We start from the raw sequence: 17,731 nt of genomic DNA, 5'->3' as shown, positions 1-17,731 counted from the left end.
CACTTGATTCAAGAATACCCAGGAAATATGAGAAAGAAGGTTATGGATGCTGATTCCACTTTTCTCAAGATGCAATGCCATGAACACCCCTGGCTCCCTCCAAAGTAATTGATGATGGAAGACGTTGTTCCAGAGAAGCTCTAAAGAGAATTTTGTTACTTGTCTCAGAAACCAGAAAGGTCTGTGAGACCTCACAAGTTACAAGAGACAATTATCTCATCATCAGCCTTGGAACATTTTTGTGCTCAAAGCATTGGCAAGAACAATTAGTGTCCTCCCTGCCTGCATTCCCCCTTTTATTTCCTATTCATTAAAAAAATAATAAAAAATCAAACTGAATGAAAAAAGTTGAAGAAGGAACGAAATCCTGTGTGCCTCCTGGATACTCTGGATGATACAGTAGCCATGGCAACAAGCAGTACAACAGAACTCCTTTACCTTTGATTTTTCCTTTTTTGTCTTAATGTTTACAAGAAAAAAAAAAAGGAATTTTTGTTCCCAGTTCATCTCCTGTGTAGGCCAAGCAAAACACTTTGCACAGTTTCTCATGAGGTTCTCCCTCTTTTTCATCACTTACATGTGGACATGACCAAGCCCCATCTGAAATCAGGTTATCCATGAAGTTTTCATCCCCTGTAATTAAACCCCCTCCCAAAAAAAAACAAAAAAACAAAACAAAAACAAAAACAAAAACAAAAAACAAAAAACAAAAACAAAAACAAAAACAAAACAAAAAACCAAACAAACAAAAAAAAAACCACCCCAAAAACAACAGGAGAGGAAGGTGGGAGGTGAGCTGGAGACATCCTGAGCACCACAACAGTTTAACACTGACTCATTCCCACAGCAAACCCTGGAGACCAAAGGTTCTGGAGGGTCCCAGGAGGGATTAAACAGATTCACAGAGGCACAATCGATCCATGGTTATAGAACAGGTTTTTTTTCAGACACAGCTCCAAATCAGAGAAAAATAATCATCCCTCAGTCAGTCAGTAACTGCTGGATGGAAGCAGTCAGCATCACAGATGGGATTACTTTATACTCACTCCTTTCTGCTTTATTCTTCCCATTGGCATCTGCCCAGGAAAGAGGTGGAACCACCATGCCTGGAAGCGTTTAAAATATGCATAAATGTGGTGCTTAGGAATGGTTTAGTGGTGACCTGGCAGCGTTGGGTTAATGGTCAGAATCAATGATCTTAGAGGCCTTTTCCAACCTGAATAATTCCATGATTCTGCACTATTTTTTATAAGCTCCACTGATCATTGGTCTCACCCAGCATGGCTGTTACAGATTTTGTGTTCAAAGTCACACCCAGCCTTCAAACTTCCCACCTGTCCTGGAGAACAGAGGTGTTGGAAGTGAGGGGTGATCCCAAGAGAGGATCTGAGCCAGTGAACCTGGATCAGCATTTGACAAAGGCTCTGGCATGGTCCCCAAGCTCAGGAAGGATCTGTGGTGAGACCCCTTGTCTGACAAATGCCAAATGGTGCAGTGAACCACAGATCATGGGCTGCTCGTCTGAGCTGTGTCTCCAGGGCTGGGAATGGTTTGTGAATTTTCGTGGCATTCCAGGGAAACCTGAAGCGAGCACAGTGGCACAGGAGATGAGCTCAGAGCCATGGCCCAGTGCCTGCCACTGCAGAGGTATTCAAGCCTGGTGTCTTGCATGGGTTTCTTTTTTTAAAATGAGCTGATCGCAGGCCAAGGCTCCAAGCAAAAGTTCAGGGTGGTGAGGCCATACCCCACAGACACCAGATTCACCCAGATCCTCTGAGAAAACAGGATTCCTCTTGACTACTAGGAAAAGAACTGGAGGGGTTTGTTTTTTTTTTTTTTTTTTTTTGTTAGTTTTTGGTTGTTTTGTGGTGGATTTTTTTGCCAACAACCCCCACAGGAGACACTGACTGGAGCCTGGGTTTGACTTTTGCTCTTTCTCACCTTGCCCAGCAATAACACCATGGACAGACAGAGCAAAGGAATCTTTACCCCTCCTTGCAGCTCCAGCCCTTCCTTCTCTCCTGGAGCAGGCAGGCAGACTGCAGCAGCTCCGAGAGGGGCCAAGTGTTCTCATGCTGCTCCCCAGAGCCAGGAGACTGTGGCAGAGTCAGGCTCTGTGCTAGGGCTTGGGCTTGCAACCAACGCTGACACTGCATTGCAGCACTAGGAAAAGTGGGGAGGGAGGAAAACTGATGCACACCCTGCAGGGAAAACAGCAGAGGTGGGATCATCCTCCCCATCTCTGGCGGGAATCCTTTGTCCAACGAGGCTGTGCTCCCATGGCACTTCATCACAGAAATGCACAGAGGGAAACCTAGCACTGACAGGTGAAAAAATAAAAAGAAATTAAAAGAAAAACCAAACTCCCAAATGTGTAAAGCATAAGCCTAGCTGAGCTGGCACTTCTGCTTCCTTCCACAGCCTAACTCATTACTTTATTGAGTGCTCTGGGACACTTGGAGTGTGAGGCTGTGCTCTTAAAAAATACACCACTGTCCTACAGTCAATTCCATTCGTGTTCAATAGAAAGCAGATCAGGCTGTTACAGAGCAAACCCTGCCAGAACCAATAACTGTACAAGCCATGGTGTTATGCTAAGATGCTGCTTCAATAAATTATCAGCTAGGAAAAGTCTGGATCCTTTAATACTCCAGAGATTTGTGACTGCGCAAACCTGTGTATGGATACAGATAAATGCAGTTAAACAGATTCACCGGATGCTATTGGCTGAGGATTTTCTGGGTAACAAGGAAGGACACATTTAAAACCCTAGATTAAAACTGGGACTTGCTGGCCCATCTCCAGAGATGAAAAAAGTCCATATTTTAAGGACACAGTAACTAAAGAAGGGGAAATCCTGCATGTCAACCCCCAAACCACTGTGGTTATGCAGGGGAAGATCTGTAAAGGGTGATCCCAGTGGATCCCTGGGACTCATTTATGCTGCCAGGTCATGGTAAACACTGATAACAATTTCCAGAAGAGGAAATCAAAGACTGGCTGGTGGGAGTGAGGAGATCTGGGAGGACCACCAACAAAATCTGGGGAAAATTTTCCTTTTCTGGGGGGGAAAGCCATTCAGTTGAATCCACTTGAAGAAGAACTGGAGGAATGAATGGAGAATAAGTCCACTGAGAAATAACACTGTGACTCCTGTCCCCTCAGCACATGGTTAATGCTGAGGACTCAATGCCATTCCTGGAGCCTTCCTGGAGGTCTTGAGGAGTCCCTCGACATGGAGAGAGCTTTTTCCAAGAGTTTGGGTGGTTTGTTTCAGAAATCATAGCAAGGCTGCTCCTGAAAGATGCCACCTTATCTCTTCCTCAGGGCCACACCCTTCTAAGTGTCCTGAGTTGTGTCTTCTCATGAGCAGAGTTTCTGTTATGGAGTTATCCCTGAGCCTCTGGCAACATTAAAAGTGGTCAGGTGGAATCGATGAGGTAATTTGCTACTAATCTGCAGGGATCCAACTTTCTTCTCAAAACTGGGGCAAAAAATCGATCAAGAACTTCCTGTAAGATCTCAAGAGTTCTGAAATGGGCTACAGCATCCATTGTGTCCACCCACTATTCACCCCTTTTGAAACATCTAGCACATCTTTAGTGACCAAAGGACCACGCATTTTACTATTACATAACAAAAATACTCAAACAAGGCAGGGAATGAGGATGGGGGAGAGCAGCTACAAACAATGGACTGAATTTTAAGTCTAGATAAAAAACCAAAAGAAGTCCCCTGCCCAAACATCAGCCCCACTTTTCTCCCTCCCTCAGTGGGCGCCCAGCTGAACCACAGCCTCGCCTCATTGCCTGGCTGATGAACTCTGAAAGACTGCAGCCCCAAGCAGTTCTCTTCCAGGGAGTTTCCTTGCATTTCTCTTTGCAGTCTGTAATCAGATATGAAGTTTTTTTGGGAGGCATTAGCACAGATGACACTCTGCAGAGAGGAATTGTGTTGCAGCGTCTGCTGCGTGCGGATGTTAAGTCCTCCTTCCCTCCCCAGCTGATGTTACTATTATTGTTCTGCAGTTCATAATAACATGACTCGGAGCATTTCCAGTTTGTCCTCTAGACACAAAGCTCCAAAAATGATCTTTTCTTCCTTCTCATGTCTCCCTTGCCAGACTGAATTCCTGGGGTGATAGCAGAAAGGGGAGCAGGTAGCGGGTCCAGTGCAGCAGAGAAAGATCTCCTCCACCTCCAGGCCAAGCCTATCTGGAGAGGGATTTTTGACAATTGAAATTCCCAGATCTTGAGCTGGGAACAGAATTTTCCATTGGTAGAGTTTGAAAAATGAAACAGTGCTGCCACTTCTAATAGTGGAGCTTGCATGAATTCTATTTAATTTTGCTTGTTGACTGGTTTTCTCCCAAGAACCCAGATTTACCAAAAATAAAGGCAGTTGCTTTTGCAGTGCTGGAAAGATTCAGGTTTTCCTTCCAGGAGAACCTATTTACAGCAAGATCTGCTTTCTTGGGAAAGCTGAGATGGAACAACTCAACTTCCCCGTGTCCTGGAGGAATGCCATGATGGAAGTTGGCTTTGGGCAATTTGGAATGAGGAATGGTGAATTTCATTTTTAGAGGACTGGCTTGATTCCTGTTTGGACCAATGAGGGAAAAAAAAGTAATTTTCTGTTTGGATCAATCATGAAAAAACTCATCTCCTTTTCATGGCTCCCTGCTGAATTTTGTGGTCCTTCCTGCATTTTTAACCAGGTTGGTGCTTGCACCTATGAAAATGCAAAGCAAACAAATACTAACAACCATACTGATGATATTTTTCAGTGAAACTGAGAGATTTCTCCTCTGCCACCTGAGATCTGGTCTGAGAGACCCTGCTAGGGAAAGATGGATGGAGTCCAGTTTCTTTTTGCTTTCACTGTGTATTTTAATCTCCGCAGTTTTCAGTCCCACACCTTTTACAGGAATGAAAATAAGCTTCCAAGCGAAAATCTTCTGCTGGTATGAACCAGAAAAACTCAATCCTACCAAGCAAGAAATGTCATTTCAAACTGACTCATTATTTTTTAACAAGACCAGAGAAAGTTTCCTTTCTTACAGTCAAATGATGCCTCTCCTTAGCAATTCAAAGGAGTGAGGCTGGGTAAGTGTCTGGAGCACAAGTTCTATCAGGAGTGTTTGAGGGAGCTGGGATTGTTTAGTTTGGAGAAAAGGAAGCTCAGGCTTCTTGCTCTCCACCTGACAGGAGGGTGAAGCCAAGTGAGGGGTCAGTCCCTTCTCCCAGGTAACAAGTGACAGAAAGAGAAGAAATGGCTTCAAGTTGCTCCAGGGAAGGTTTAGATTGGCTATTAGGACAAATTTCTTCACAGAAAGGGTTGTCAAGCCCTGGAAGAGGCTGACAGGGCAAGTGCTTGAGTCACCATCCCTGGAGGGATTGAAAAGACTTTGTAGATGTGGGATTTAGGGACATTGTTTAGTGCTGGCCGTGGCAGTGCTGGGTTAATGGTCAGACTCCATGATTCTAAAGGTGTTTTCCAACCTAAAATGCCTTTTGTTCTGCTGAAGGAACTAAAAAACCACCCTGCTCCAGCATCCTAGATAGCTTTTGATCCCTGAAAAAGAAACAGCCTGGCTTGATGTTCTCACACCACCAATGAACCAGGCAAACAGTGCTCTGGAGGGTCCTGTCTCACACCCTCTGGGACTGAACAGCAGTGATTGCTCAGTGCAATAATCCTAAAAAAAGCACTGGTCATTTTCCAAAAGCTAATGACGAGTTTGTTAGTTAATGGCCCAGATCAGAGCCAAGGGCGATTAATGATCTAACAAACCAGTCGATGAACTGGCAATGAAGACCAATTATGATCTGTATCATCACCCCCCCCCACCAAAGAATCCCCTCTATCAGTCTTTTCTTCCCTCTGTAGAGGGTCTTGGACAAGCCAGGGGATATTTCAGGAAATTGCTGGCTCCCTGGAAATCAATAACCAATCAACACCTGGAGCTCGTGCTGAAAAAATGCGTATGCCAGAAAACAAACCCTGCAAGAAACATTTTACCTAGAAAATTAATGAACCCAACATGTAATGTGATTTGCCTTAGATTCAGCTGTTCAACAGCTTGTTCAAGGGACTGTTTTTTCTTTGTTTAAATCCCTTGCTAAAATTTATGATGTAGGAGAAAAGCACATGAAAGTGGAAAACCATTTTCTAAGTTATGATGCCAACTGAGTGACCAGAATGAGCTCCTTTGCTGTGATAGTCAGGAAAGCAGAGTAAAGGTTTGTCCAAAAGGAGCACCTGTAATGTAGGGATGTTATTTTAGGAACTGGAGAGTTCACAACAAACTTCCCAGGTCCTTAAGCAACCCTGGGTGGCTGGGAGAACATTGAATCATAGATAACACATGGAGAGATCTACTCCATCTCCAGGCCAAGCCCATCTGGAGAGGGACTTCTGACAAGGGCATGCAGTAATAGGACAAGGGGGACAAAAAAAGTCTAGGAAAAGCTCTGCCATATCTAATTTATATATCCAGCACTGCAATCAAAGCCAATGGCTGGGTTCTTTTGTCCTGTAAATCCAGAAAAACATCTTATTTCCTTTCTTTGCCACAATTCCTCCTGTACAATTCCTCCTTCCTTCCCCTACAGCAGGCAAAGTGGACTCATGTCTCTATTGTATTTTTCTGTAGACAGAAAAAAAATATTTATTTATTCTTCAGCATTAGTTGTAGCCTAATCTAAACTTTGAACTCACCTGGTTATTAAATGCTGATTAAAAAGATACTCTACCAAGGAATCTTAATACTTTTGTTTCCAGCAGTACCAATAAGAGACATTATTTGGGCTGAACACATCTCTAGGACCTAGAACTGCTGATTCAGAGGCATTGGAGGAGACTCTTCCTTTCAGTATCCACCCAATTTCATCACCAGATAGCTTCTTTTGAGGACATCATATGGCAGCAGTGACAGACTCTGCTCAAAAGGGAGTCAAAATATCATTCAGGAGATTTGGGAATTCTTGGAGCCAAGGGCTGGGGACCCCAGAGCTGGATACTGTCCCAGGATAAGACATCTGCATTCTCCTAAATCTTCTGTGGTAAAAGTATGAAGAGCTTTAACTCCAACAAGCAGCACTTACACAAGATTTACTGCTGGTTTTAGTATTGACAGTGCTGGAGGCTCAGAGGAAGGAAGAGTGGTACAAGCATGGGAGCCCTCAAGCAGTTAAGAGAGAATGGCAGCAGCCTCCTCCAAGTGATTTATCCCACCAAAGAGCTGAATCACTTCTAGGAGCAGATGATGGTGGTGGTTTCAAGGTCTGGGTGTGATTCCATGCCTGGTTCTGCCACCAGGCTCTGGCTTTGGTGGGGGAGCAGTGGGAACAGTGCATTGGTGCAGTCTGCATTGATGGCAGCAGCCCAGCCCAGCTCCGATCGCTTGAGCTGCACTGGTGTAAATCATCTCTCATCCCCCCACGATAATGTGAGTCACTGATCCTGGCACTTGGCTGTCTTGGCAGGTCTCCCAGAATCTGTTGCATGGCTCTCAGCAGCCAGGGGATGCTTTCAAAGGGATTTGTGGGTAGAGGGATATTGACTTCTCTATGCCTTGGTTTCCCCGTTGGTGGAACAAAGCTAATAACCCTTACCCACTCCTTCAAATAAGAAAGGAAAACCTTATCAAAAAACTTAGCCAACTGTGGTTTATGTAATGCTTTTTGATCCTGTGGCAGAGAGAACTCTAGGAGAGAAAAGTCCAGTTATTCTGAATGGTTTTAAAAGTCTCTCCTCCACACTCTGTCGATTGGCTCATGCTGACTTAATCTCTGAACTCGGCTGAGCATCTGCTCGCCCAGAATTTGCCCCGGGGATGGGAAACCCAATTCACATTCCACTTGTAGCCTGCAAGGTGAGGCCCTGATCTTTTTCACCAGCTGGAGCTGGTTAGAGGGTATTGTCTTGTTTCCCTTTTTAAACACTGAGCTGTCCTGCTAAGTCTGTCCCTACTTGTCTTGCTCCTTTGTTCCCTGGTGATCAATTTGATCTAATTCACTCTTCTTTTTCTACACATTTACAAGTTCTTAATAACACAGCACCTACTACAGCTGCCAAACTTTTTTTAATTTCAAGTCCTTCTCCCCCTCCACTTCATCTAATCTTTATTAATTAACTAGTTAATAACCATCAATTAGTCTATAAATAAACAAGTGGCTGAGCAGCCTCTGTGCAGTGCTTTCCTCCTTCTGAGCAGCATGGTACCAAATTCTCCAATTCACACTCTTTGCAGCAGCTATTTTGATAGAACAAAATTTGTACCCTGGGACAAACTTTTTGCTGTTGCCCAAGAACAGAATATTTCAAATGCTTTGAGTACTAGAGAGCAGTATTAGGACTGCCATCAGTCTTCTGAGCTTCAGGAAAGTTAAAAAGGCACCTTTCTAATACCCCAGCTTTTGGAGGAGGCCTGAAGAAATGCAGCCATCCATACTAGGTCACTAAAGTTAGGATAGGGGCCATCAGCTTTTCTATTTTGGACCCATGCAAATCCAGCGGGTCAAAAACTGGTCTTACTTCTACCAGAAAAAAACAGGAAGGCCAAAGAAATGTGAATGGGATTTATATTTCTCTTCAAAACAAGATAATGGATTGGGAACTGTGTTGACTCAACGCCCAGGTTTGTGACTTCCTGGGTGCTCTCAGGTTAAGTCACTTGGTTCTGTGCCTTGGCTGCTCTACTAAAAATGCACCGTGGGGTACCTTAGCCTTCCTTAGAGCATCTCAAAAAATGCTTTGGAGTCTCCCCTGAAAGGTTCTGCAGCAGGGACCAGCAGGATCACACCAGATTCATGCTGATGTGAGTGCAAAATCACAAATCACAGAATGGGTCAGGCTGGAAGGGACCATGGTGGAGTCATCTGGTCCCACATCCCTGCTCCAGCAGGGCCATCCCAGAGCACAGGCCCAGGATTGTGTCCAGACAGTTCTGGAATATCTGCAGAGAGGGAGACTCCACACTCTCTCTCTGGGCAATCTGTTCCAGTGAGTTGTCACCTGCACAATAAAGAAGTTCTTCCTCATGTGCAGGTGGAACTTCCTGTGCATCAATTTCTGCCCCTTCCTCTCACACCATGGAGCAGAGCCTGGGCCCTGCTCTGAGCCCTCCCTGCAGACACTGCCAGACATTGATCAAGTCCCCTCCCAGCCATCTCCTCAAGGCTGAACAGGCCCAACCATCTCAGAATTGGCTCAACTCTCTCAGAAAATCCCAGTGTTTTCTGTTATTGCCCTCTCCTTAACAACATTACAGTGCCCTTCTGCTCTGTCACATAAACAGGGAGCTGGGGTTGTTCAGCCTGGAGAAAAGGAGACTCAGAGGTGACCTTATCATTCTCTACAGCTCCCTGAAAGGTGGCTGTAGTCAGGTGAGGGTTGGTCTCTTTCTCCAGGCAGCACTGACAGAACCAGAGGACACAGGCTGCATCAAGGGAAATATGGGATGGATACTACAAAAAACTTTTTCACAGAAAGAGTGAAAAAGTTCTGGAATGGCCTGCTCGGGGAGGTGGTGGAGTCACCATCCCTGGATGTGTTTAAAACAAGACTGGATGTGGCACTCGGTGCCATGGTTTAGTTGATTGGATTGGACTTGATGATCTTGAAAGTCTCTTCCAACCCAGTCATTCTGTGATTCCCAATCCCAGAGATTCCCAATTTCACCAAGACCAGACCCATTACAGTCTGTACAAGATGGGAGCAGGGCAACTTTACAGATGAGACAATGGGCATAGCAAAAGTTTGAGGTTTACATTGTTGACGTGGGCTCCAGATGAGCCAATGTTTGGCCCTGTTGACTGAGACTTGGCTCATCCTCTTGTACCTATGGCGGAGGAACTCCCCAGTCTCAGTTTTGGATACTCTTCCCTGCGACTTCCCCAGAAAAGAGCGTTATCCTTTCCATCATAAAAGATCAGCCCCGTTGTGCCCAGGACTCAGTCCTCCCACAACAAGCTCCTGAAATTAACGGCAAAATTCTCACTGATTTTAGGAAAGAACATGTCAGGGCATTAATTTCTTGATCTTCCTTCCCAGAAGGAACCACTTACTTTTCTCTGCCCTGAAACAGTTGGAGAAATTTTTCACCACTGCACTGATGGAAGAAACTACTCTGCTTAATAGAAGCAGATAGAAAAAATATGAGGACATTTGGTCACAAATGAAAAACTTGCCTAGTCTCATAGTTTAGTGCTGAGTTTGCCTGGCCCCTTTTATGATTAGATTATTACTTATTCACTTATTCGTCTATTTAATCATATCAAGGAAGAGTGCCCTACATGACCCTTCTGGGTACTTGCTGATTCCTTTGTTCTTTTATTCTGCTTTTAACTGAGATTATTGCCATACAGGTTCCTTTCATAATGAGCCTTGAATTATCGTACTTTATCATCCATAAGGTGCTTCTCTGGTTTGCTGGTGTATCCCTTTCTATCTGAGCTATTCCTGCAGGACACATTACTCTTAAATGACTCACAAGGATCAGACATTCACAGAGTCCTGGATTTTAAGGATGGCTGGGCCCTTCTCTTACTTAACCTCCTGAAAGGTGATGGCCTTAGACATTACATTGTTCCTGAACTTCCTGGCTGTCAGAGTGTGTCTTTCAAAACTAATACAAACTAAATCAAAAGGTACAAAATGAATACAAACTAAATCAAAAGGTACAAAGCTTGTCAGGGCACTAAGTACCAGCAGAATGTGTGAATTAATTATAATTTAGATATCTTTTTTCTTGTTTGTTTCTTTTTTTTTTTTTTTTAACTTTACCTCAGCTTCCTTAGCCAGAAATTTGGGGGTTTGTTGGTGTGGCATATTTTTAAGTAAAGATGAAACAGGTTGTGTAAGAGAGGAGGCAATATGAAATTCTACATAGACATGATGTTTACAGATTTCTTGTGAAGTTGTCCCTGTGAACATCTATAATTTGTTTAAAAATTGACCTCGTGCTTTCTGGTTGCATCTACCTGGTTTAACTAAGAGTAATTTCATACAGGAAGGTTTCTTCTATCACAACACATCCATGAGACAGTAATATTATCCCTATCTCACATTAAGGAACATGTAGGGAACAAGAGGACTTGTTTATGGCTGTATTTCTTTGTTAGTAGCAGAGATAGAAGGAAAATTATTGGGTGCAGATTCTCAGTTTTATTGTTCAGTCATTAGACCACATCCAATAGCTGCCCCAAAATGCGTTACCATTTATTTCTATTTTTGCTTATCTTTCCTTAGTGATGGAACTCCATTGGGTGACTTCTTGGGTTCCTTCTTAACCTCACCCCCCCACCATGTATCAAGCTGGAAATTGAACTCTGCTTGTAAAATCAGAGAATCCTTTTGAAACAGCAAAAAATGTAAGAGACAAATTGTGAATCTGCAATGGCACCAGTGCATCTCTTGCTAAGAAAAGATGCAGTAGTAGTCAAAATTTCATCTTGATTTCATCTAACTGACCAGTCAGAAGTACCCACTTTAATCCAAGCAATAGGAAGGACAAAGCTCAGAAAGATGACTCACATCCTGAGCCAAGGAAAATAAAAAATTTGCATGTTCAGCTTTGGTCCAGAGCACAGAAGTTTGGACTGACACTCTTTCACATGACTGGCAGCTGAAAGCTGTGCCCTGGGAGACAACCTGGGAAGAAAACACAATCCAAGAAATTCCAGGGAAGCAGTGAGACTCTCAAAATGCAGCTGTCCTGCCTCACCTTGCGGGCCAAAGGTTACAACCACGAAGATTTCATCCAGCACAGGAGCTGAGACCTGCAGCAATCTGTGCATGGCCTTGGAAGGGACAATACTGACTGTGGGAGGAAAGAGCTGGAAAATGTGCCAGGCACCTAACTGGCACTCATGGCGCTCAACTGCTGCAGGACTGGCCTTGGAAAAGTTCACAGAATCACTGAGTGGTTTGAGTTTGGAAGTGACCTTAAAATAATTTTATTCCAACCCCTTGCCATGGGCAGGGACACCTTCCACTAGACCAGGTTGCTCCAAGCCCCATCCAACCTGTCCTTGAGCACTTCCAAGTGATTCCCATAAATCCATGGCTTTCATGGCATTTCATGAAACATGTGAGTCCCACACCACCAAAATATTCTGGTGTGAGAATGTCAGAGGCATAGAGCAGTGTTTGTCGGCACATGATGAGTCAACACATAAAGTGTGTGTGTGTGCAGCCATGTTTTCAATTCCTCCACCTACAGTGATCCCTTCAACCTACTTGGAGAAGATTCCTGAGCCCAGTCCCTACAGAATTTGAAGAGGATTTCCAGGCCTTTTTTAGTTGTCTCAGTAAATTGAACCAGGATGGACCAAACTTCTCCAGCAGATATTCACTTAAGTCCCTCAAACAAGGTTTACTTCCAAATACAGGATCTGAAACCAATGGATATAGACAGTAGGCACCCTCTTTCCTAGTTTTATCTGTTTTCAAGGTGGATACTTCCACAAAAACAAGTTTTAATGCTCTCCAAGTAGGCAGAAGTAATCTAGAAAATGCAATCAGTGAAGAGTCACCACATGTGACTGACTCTCCAGATGGGCCACAGCAATGACTACTCTGTCATCGTCCAATTGTGTGATTTCTGGACGTTTGAGACGTACAAGAACTCCAGAAAGAATTGGTGCTGCAATTCCAACTCTGGCATTTTACTGGAAAACAAGCAGTATATGCTCACTGGTGTTTGAGCAATGCAGAAGACTGGCCAGCATGTTAGACTGAAATATTCATCAAAGTTTGTTCTGCTGTGACCAAAAACTCCAAGAACCAAAGTAGTCAGGAAGTGGAGGAGCTGACATAGGGAGATTACAGACAGAGCCTTCAAATACAGCTAAAAGTTGAAAAAAGAACTCCCATGGATAGGTGCCTGGTAGGAGAAAAAAACCCTGTCCTTTATTGGCCAGACTCACAGTGTGCAGGAAGATGTGATCGGGGACAGTCCTTCCCCTGAAAAAAATGCAATTTTAATTCCTTCAAGAGGGTTAGGAATGAACTTGACTCTTTGAATTACGTTCACTCACAACACAGAATCAGAAACACCTTTACAAATAACATGCTTGCCATGCTGTGTTGTTGTTAAAGCCTGTGGGTTTCGGAGGGACCAGGAGCCAGGCAGTGGTTTAGACAAAAGCTGATCGGGATTCTGAGCAGCGATTAAAGGACAAGTTTATAAAAGAAGCTGGCAGATGATGAAAGGAATTTGTCAGGTGATGGAGTCACGAAAGGCAAACAAATAAAAACAAATTCAGGAAGTAGTGATTTCTTTCTGAAGGCAGAAGAATCAACATGTCTGAAAGGGAAGGGAGTGTGGAGATGAAGGAGAAGAGACAAGATTGTACTTCCATTCTGAGCAGAGAAAAACCAAGTTTCAGACTTGACAACCCAGTGAAATAGTTTATTACTTCAGCTTTCTGCTATTTGTTGCTGTCTATTTATCTTATTTTATTAAAGTACTGAATCCATCTCTTTTGTGAAGTGTCCATTATACAGAGTTAAAAATAACTTTTTAGGCCTCCTGTGATACAGATTACAGATTACTCTCTTTTTGAGTCAAAAAGAGAGCTATTTCTCATCTGCTGCTCCTATTTCCAAAAACCAATCACATGGATGTGCTAAGACCGACTTAATAGGATCAGAGCAGTGATTGGGATCCTGGAAGGAAATGGGGTCACAAGCTTTCCAAAAACCGAGGCCTAAAATTATGTGTTTTACAAGGCCACGTACAAGGTCCTGCAGTGGGTTGGAGCAACACCTGGTATCAATAGAGGCTGGGGGAGGAAGGGATAGGGAAGAACACAGGGATCCTGGTGGATGAAAAGTGGGATATGATCCAGCACTGTGTGCTCGCAGCCCAGAATGTCCACAATATCCTGAGTTTCTGGGATTATCCTCCTCAGCACCACTCTGGTGAGAGGAGAAGGCTCCAAGGAGCCCCTATTTCAGTCTTTCAGTACCTAAAAGGCGTTTGTAAGAAATATGGGGAGAGACCTTTTATCAGGGCCTGTAGTGATAAGACAAGGAATAAAGATTTTAAGCTAAAAGAGGGAAGATTCATAAGAAATATAAGGAAGCAATTTCTTACCACGAGGATAGTGAAACGCTGGGACAGGTTGCTCAGAGGTTGCTGGTAGATTCCACATCCCTGGAAACATTTGAGAGGAGGTTGGATGGGGCTCTGAACAACCTGGTCTACCTGAAGATGTCCTTTTTCACAACCCTGGACCAGATTGGACATCTGGTCCAATCCAAGCTATTCTAGGATACCATGGTTCTAGGCTGGGTGAACAGGTTTATGTTATCACCATGAACCAACACACCAAGGTGGGAAAATGTCCTGGTTGGTTTCCTGATATTACCCCTAAATACTGATACCTTCCCAGCTCACCTACTCAGCCTCTTCAAACATGGCAGAAGAAGGAAAAAAAAAAAACAGAAAAAAATAGGACATCACATACCCAGTGATACTAAATTTAATCAGTGTGGGGGATACCAAACATCTCATCTCAGGTTTCTCTTGCTGGGAAGTAAGAAGTGTGAAAAGAAAAACCCAGCATAGAGGGATTTATGATGACGTAGCTTAGAAAATGACAAGGAATTGGTCAGAGAAGAATTAGCTTCTAGAATTAGATTATAGAATAATTAGGATATAGTAGAATTGGAATAACTCTGAATTAGATTCCAGAATAATTCTAGAATTAGAATGATTTTCACAGTTCTGGCGGTACTCACACTAACCTGGCACTGAGCTGTCCTCACAACAGGGCAAGTCCTAAGAGATGGGCTTAGGATCAAGCAGGACCAGCCTTTCCCTGGAGTTTAAGCATCATTGGCTGCTGTTCTCTGGGAGAAGAGTGAAGATCTCCTACCTATTTCAGCTCTGAAGAAGCCCCTGTAAGTCAAAAATTAATGTCCACCACCTCTTCAAGAAAGGACTCAGAGATGTTTTGTCCATGTTGCAGACTTGGACTTCAGGCAGAGACATGGAACCATTTTTTCAGGGTCCCACAGGGCTCCTAAAAGTAAATTTTAGTTTCCTGCTGATAAAACCAACCCTTCTTTGGAGGATTTATCTCTCTTTGCAAGCTCAAAGAATGAAAGAGTCTGAATGGAAATGGCTGGGAATACAGAGGAAACAGGGAATACATCTCCAGGCTCCTTTTGCACTGGAAATATTCACTTCACTGTCATTTAATGGAATTATAGAATTGCAGAACATCCTGAGTTGAAGGGGACCACAAGAATCATCCAGGTCTGACTTCTGGCCCTGAACGGGACAGCCCCAAGAATCTCACCATGCATCTATAGTTACTTAGACAATTACTGCAACAACCAAAGAACTTAAATACATTGTAATATAAATATATGTACATATAAACGCGTATATAAATATAGCTACATATATAAATGCATGAATGAATATGCATTATATGCAAATATACACATATACATTTATAAAAATACATTTATATATGCATATAAATACATTATATTGGTTTAGGGAAAAAAAGATAAAGGCAACAGCTGCTGCTTCAAAAAGGGAAAATAAAAACCCTGGAACAAATTTCTCAGACTCCTGTAGGGCTCTCTTTTACAGCAGCTCTCCCAGGCATAAAAAGAAATCTCTCCTGCCCTGGGTAGAAGGGCATATCAGCCCTCCAGCTCCACTGTTACGTCATTTAATGCCTATTGCTTGGATTAATAGGCCTCTCAATTGAAAATACTTTTTGGAGCAGAACTTGGCTGCAGCTGTTTTCCTTTCTGGGGATCTCCTACAGTGCTCTATAAAGCAGCAGATTAAATACTGATGGAGCAGTGCTGGGAAACAGCAATTGTAGCTGTGGTGATTGTTCATACTTATGCCTGGACATTAGAGCTCGGTATCTGAGTGAGAGAAGATTACTTGAGATGATGGGGCCGTGCTTTGGTATACCCAGACTCATATTTAGGAGGTATAAATAGAGCAGCAAACACCTTCACAGGGCTAAAGGTACATCAATTATACTTTCGGTGACAGTCTGTTGTCTTGGTAGAGATAGATACACTGGTGATACATCCTAGCCTTGAAAATCCAGGTGCTCACTGGATTTATTAACAGCAGAATGGTTTCTCTTTAAACAAAACCATTTTAGGAGGTTCAATATATAATTGATCCTGTAATATAGAATTTGGATCAGCATCGCTGCTTCTCATTCTCCTGAAGATACTTAGCAAAGTCTGATTTGTTTATGAGAGTCCTGGCTGAGAGGGTTTTGGAGAAAGGAATGCTATCCCATCCTTCTTCCCTTGCTCCTCATCCAAAGCCACTGGATGTAGGATCTTTGCAAGTAGGGAAGCATTGGTCAAACACAGATTTTTGTGAAGCACAGAATGCCCAGCTGGCAGCAGCTGCTCCCTGAGTGTCTCCACACCCTCCCTGCTCCCTGAGTGTCCCCACACCCTCCCATCCCAGGAACTGGGTCCAGTGCTGTGTGACCCACAGGCTGATGGGAAGCAACATCATCCTCTCGTGATGCCAAGGCTGAAGTCAGCAGGAGCCAATGCATGGCAGGATGTTTTCCAGGGTGAGTTATGCTGGATGCTGACCCTCCTCTGAGGTGCTGATCTGTGTCATGGTCTGCCCTGCATGGAGGCCAGGATCATTTTCCCTGGGATTGCTCTGTTGTCTGGGTCTGGGGATAGAGGTGAGCAGATTCCCTTGTTCTCCTCTGCTCACCTTGACCAGGCCCTTTGAATTGTTCATTCATTACCTGTGATGTGGCTGTACCTGGCTATTAATTATCAGCACCATCAGCCTCAAGCAGCACGAGACCTCACAGCTATCAGCACAGCATGGATTAGCAGGAACTTCCAGACATCCATCCTTGGTCCAGAAAGCCCTTCCTACTGCCATCCTTGTGTGCAGGTTGCCCAGAGATGTTCCACAACATCCTCCCCATCCCTGGAGGTGTTCAAGGCCAGGCTGGATGGAGCTCTGAGCAGCCTGGCCTAATGGAGGGTGTCCCTGCCCATGGCAGAGGGGTGGAACAGGATGACCTTGAAGGTCCCTTCCAACCCAAACAATTCCAGGATTCTATCATTGCATTTTCAATCACAGCCCAGAATAGTGCTCCAAAGGGATATCCAGTAAAGATTCTGACAGGCACTGGCCTGACAGAGGTCACTCCTATTTTTTTGCAACCAATATCATGGAGTGGTGCTTAAAATACTGCAGCATCCTGGGCTTGGGCAGTAACCTTATACTCTCTGGGGACAGAAGGCAGCCTCGTGTTTTGCCTCAAGCTGAGAGGGGGCAGAATCACAAGTCAGTGATTTGGGTTGGAAAGGGACCTCAAAGATCATCTCATTCAACCCCCCTGCCATGGGCATGGACACCTTCCACTACACCAGATTGCTCAGAGTTCCATCCAGCCTGGCCCTAAAGACTTCCAGGAATGGAGCATCCACAGATTCTCTGGGCAATCTCTGGGCAGAGAAGATGTTTTTTATCTCTTCCAAACAACCTCCTTCATGGGAAGGTCAGCAATCCCTATCTGCTGCCATCCTAGAAACAAGCAGTTTGAGAGGAAGTAGCTGTCAAAGAGAGGAGAACAGTAGGAATCTGGGAGCAGATCTAATGCTAAACCCAGGCTTTCTAAAGCCTTATAAATGTCAGCCTTGTTTGTTTTCAAGTAGGTGGTGGGAATAGAGTAAAGGCTGCTCTGTTACTTCA

The sequence above is a fragment of the Vidua chalybeata genome, chromosome 1, assembly GCF_026979565.1.
Source record: "Vidua chalybeata isolate OUT-0048 chromosome 1, bVidCha1 merged haplotype, whole genome shotgun sequence".
In the NCBI taxonomy this organism is placed as follows: domain Eukaryota; kingdom Metazoa; phylum Chordata; class Aves; order Passeriformes; family Viduidae; genus Vidua; species Vidua chalybeata.
This window is presented reverse-complemented; position numbering follows the sequence as displayed.